Source organism: Danio aesculapii, chromosome 2 (assembly GCF_903798145.1).
Source record: "Danio aesculapii chromosome 2, fDanAes4.1, whole genome shotgun sequence".
Taxonomy (NCBI): domain Eukaryota; kingdom Metazoa; phylum Chordata; class Actinopteri; order Cypriniformes; family Danionidae; genus Danio; species Danio aesculapii.
In genome coordinates this window covers 39,499,474-39,504,473 of record NC_079436.1, presented here as the reverse complement: position 1 = coordinate 39,504,473, position 5,000 = coordinate 39,499,474, and positions in this window count along the sequence as shown.

Below are 5,000 nucleotides of genomic sequence, written 5' to 3'. Positions count from 1 at the left end.
AACAATTTTAGTGTCATAAAAGTATTATAATTGATTTTAGACTGCAATTTTAGTCAATCTTTTAGATTTTAGTGCAATTATTACATAACCAATCAATTTATTTTACAAGCGCACACAGTATGTGGTGGCTTTGACTGACCTCGTCCACTTTGACCCAGGTGTAATGTGTGTTGCTGTCTGTCATGTGAGCCACAGAATGGCAGATTAGTTTAGTTTAGATCAGATATGAACAGCGAAGGGCTTCACTCAGGACTCATATGAGTCATATGAGCTGGAAAACGTGTACTCTATTACTCTCACTCGTCCTTATAAGGGTCATGAGACCTGGACAGGACTCTTGTTATCTGTCTGGGAAACACGGGATGTATATTATGGTAATGTTACAGCATAACTCGTGTCTTTATTTTGGTCTGGCCAACTAACAAATGCCTGGTTTCAGAAACTAGTTAATATAACATTGTTGAAGCAATGCGAGCTGTCATAATCATTTAGATGCTGATCATTTTTTACATCTTTGTGATTTTATTATAAATATCGTTCAAATATTAGTGATTTTCTATAATGATGTCAAAATTTAATGTAGGTCAACATTTGACCTCTAAGTTAAAGATATGGTTACCCATTAACAAAACTAAAAGCTTGCTGCTAATTTACTCACCCAAGGCCAGCCAAGATGTAGCTGACTGTTTTTCTTTAGAGAACATTTTCGGTTGAGTCTGTGATCCTTGGTGATTCATGAAATGTTAATAATTACCAGCACTTTAAGAGTCTAAAACCATATGTGGGAAACAAAAATAATATATCTGGTTATCAATGATAAAATGAGGTCTTATGAAGAGAAATGATTAGCCTATAATTGAATTTTGGCTGATATTTAGAATTTTTGCAAATATTCATTAAAGTTGTACTAAAGAGTCTTGGATGGACTGAGAGTCAATAAATTAACAATGATTTTAATTTTAATTTTTGGGTTTACTAATGCTTTGATGTGCCAAATGACTGGAATGTGCACAAAATGAAATGAAAATAAATAAATAAATCTAAATAATATAAAATGAAACTGAATGCATGTTAGCAGTTGACTTGTGAAGGTCGAAGGTTAATGTGCAATGTGGCAATCATGCGGTTAAAGTGCACACTCCTATATTTCCATGCCTTGTTTCATTAATTATGTAGAATCTGATTATTCTGATGAAACTATTTCCATTCCTGTACAGACCAACAAATCTTGACTTAAGAATCAAAATATGTAGTTCATAGACAGAATTGTATTTGACAGCTGCTGGTTTGCACATTAAGTGATAGATTTAAATAAACTGATTCAGAAAATGTGCATATAAATTCCAGTAAACAAAACTTTGAGACTTTAAGGTCATTAAAAAAGCAAACAAACAAACAAACAAACAAACATGTTTTAAAAGTGATATATACATTCAATATATGTTGTTCATAGACATAATTGTATTTTTCAGATGTTGGTTTACACATTAAGTAAAATAAATAAAATAAAATAAAATAAAATAAAATAAAATAAAATAAAATAAAATAAAATAAAATAAAATAAAATAAAATAAAATAAAATAACAGTACTGGGTTGCAGCTGGAAAGACATCTGCTGTGTAAAACATATGCTGGATAAGTTGGCGGTTCATTCCGCAGTGGCGACCCAAGATTAATAAAGAGACAAAGCCGAAAATAAAATGAATAAAATAAAATAAAATAAAATAAAATAAAATAAAATAAAATAAAATAAAATAAAATAAAATAAAATAAATAAAACATAAAATTAAATAAAAAATTAAATAAAATATATAATTAAAATAAAACATAAAATAAAACAAAATAAAATAAAAATAAACTGCTTTGTAATATTACAACAAAATCTAAACATATAACAAGAATCTAAATTGACTTTAAGTTCATATATGTTTATGTTCAGATTATCGGGTTTTCTTCCTGCGTTGTTTGGATTGACAGACCCTCTGGATCAATCTAATTTTGGAATTCTTATCTGTGTTAAACAAAGTTCTTCTGCTGACCGTTGCTCTCCAGATGTTTCGATCATGGTTTAATATTAATATGATAGTTTTATAGTTCAATGCAATACATTAAAAAATTCCACAATGACCTCAACAGTGTGTGTGACAATATACCAAAAGAAAAATAGCAGTGATCACACACTGTTATGTTTGATGGTGAACTTTGTTCCTTTTGGCACAAATAATGGGTTGGAATAAAGTGCAGCACAGTTAATCACCGACCTATTCTTGCCATCACCAGTTTAGGCACATTGCTAAATGAGAGTAGTTATGTAAGCCGTAATGGATTCCAAGGTGCTACACATCAAACTGTAATTATATTGCATGCTTTCTTGTGACACCACTCGTGCCATGGGATGGAAATGACATGAAGCTAATAATGTAATTACTATTTTACTCATTTAGGACAATTATATGCACCAGTTAGCTGGAGGAGACCTTTATTTGTATCATCCTCCTTGTATCTAGCCTTAAAAAGTCACAGTCTTATCTATAAAAGGAAAAAGGGTCAGCCATAACTGTTTTAACTCTAAAAAAGGCCCTGCCTGAACCACGTTCTCATTGTATTTCATTAAACTGGCATGCCTAGAGAATTGGATTTTCCATGCACATGATTTGAACTTTTTTCAATTGTAGCTCTAATCGTGAAACCAGGAGGCGTGTGCATTTTATTCAGCTATTTAGTACGGAAACCAGATTTTCTTAAGTGATGCTGTAACTCTTGTCAGCTGATGGACTCGGGTCCTCTGAGGTCTTTTTTTTTTCATTCATTTTACAATGTTTCCATTCCATGCATTCATGATTGATGGATGATATATTTTTAAACCTATAGCAGTTTGATTTTGATTCAGAAAAGTTACATAATTTCTAACACATTTAGTGTACAAACCTTTGAGGCTTTAAGATCATCAAACTGCAAAAATAAAGATTTAAAGTGATATATCCCTTTAAATATATAAAGCAAGGCAAGTTTATTTATAAAGCACATTTCATACACAGTGACAATTCAAAGTGCTTTACATAAACAACAATAAAAAAACAAGTATAAGAAAATAAAAAAGCCAATAATAAAAATGATTTAAAAACAGATTCAAATGTGTTAAAACAGGTTATAAAAGAATGAAAAAAAGAAAAGAAAAAGAAAATTATTATCATTATTATCATTATTGTTATTTATTCGTTTTCTTTATTACTGCGGCATGAACCGCCAACTTATCTAGCATACGTTTTACGCAGCGGATGCCCTTTCAGCTGCAACCCATCACTGGGAAATACCCATACACTTTCGTTCACACACATACACTTTGGACTATTTCGCTTGCCCAATTCACCTGTACTGCATGTCTTTAAACTTGTGGGCTAAACTGGAGTATCCGGAGGAAACCCATGTCAACACAGTGAGAACATGCAAACTCCACACAGAATTGCCAGCTTACTCAGTTCGAGGCTCAAACCAGCAACCTTCCTGCTGTGAGGCGATCGTGCTACCCACTGCGCCACCGTGACGTCAGCTATTTATCCATTTAAATATACTATTATTAATATTATTATTATTAATTAATTAATTAATTAATTTATTTATAAATGTATTTATAGATATATTTTCTATAATTTTTTTTTAAAGATTTTGCATTCAGGTCATTTTAGACCAGAGTACCTAAGTGGGTCGCACACCGGATGCACCACTTAGCGCAGCGATACGACACGCACATGATAGTTGGAAGTATCGCACACCAGACGCTCACATTCGCATGTTATTTAAAATAAAAACTATTCAGATGGCGCTCTGTAGCACAGCAGAAAAATGAATAGTGTCCTGAGTAGTAGCTGGACGCCACGGACAGCCGCCAACTTTGCGGCACCGGTGTGCATACCCTGATAGAAATCTATTTTTAGAATTCTAAAATGCATGGCGCTGCATGGTGCGACCCCTTTAAAGTGTTTACCACTTTCAGAAATAATATCTGTATAAGTAGCTATTGCAGTATGTCTAATGGTTAACCCTTCTGTAAAATGTTTATTTATCTCACATAGCTTTGGGAATAAATTTTGTAAAATTGAATATGCACCTATTGTCGAACATTAGTTTTTATCTGAAATGTTCATGCCAGTAAAATTTGATTGATTTAGTTTGAAAACCTTTCAGAGTAATGTTTATGTTGTTGAGTTATAAATTCATCAGGATTTAAATACATTTTGAAAAAGTCAATGGGTTAATACTGGATTGTATATTGTAATAAACTGCATATTTATTTACTTATTTGTTAATATATATCGGTTAATATATATATATATATATATATATATATATGTAAAGAGAGAGAGAGAGAGAGAATAAAAGGACTAAAATAATTTGATAGACCACCAAAAAGCCATTTCTAATCGAATAACTACAATGCAGCTGAAACATAACTAGTAGCCTATAATATTTTTATGAACGATTTATAAAAACTCAAAAAGTGTCATAATAAAATCATTACTCATTTAATCATAATTATCTTGAAGCTGGGGACATGTCTTTACATGTCCTCCTTCCTAAACTTTATCAGAAACAAATATTGTCCCATGTGACCAAGTGCGCATGCATTAAACGAGTCTCACAATACTCCATAAAAATATATGTATATTTGTGAACAGCCCACTATGTCCTCATTCATTCTCAGATATAAATATGGCGTTGTACTGTTAAAATCATTCGTCACCTGACGTTTCTTATGCACTACAATAACACGCAGATTTTTATTCACCCTATAAACACATTTGCAAATGTGTCTTCTGAACCTCAAAAACCTGCATAAATCAATATTTACGATTTATCAATTGCGTGATCATGTGAAAGAAGCATGATGAGGCGGGGTAACCGACGTCATTCCGCCAACCGACCAATCGCGGCCTCTGTTTTGCGGTTTCTGATTGGCTCGTAAATACCGTCTCTGCTGTCCGTCTCACTCAGCGCTTCAG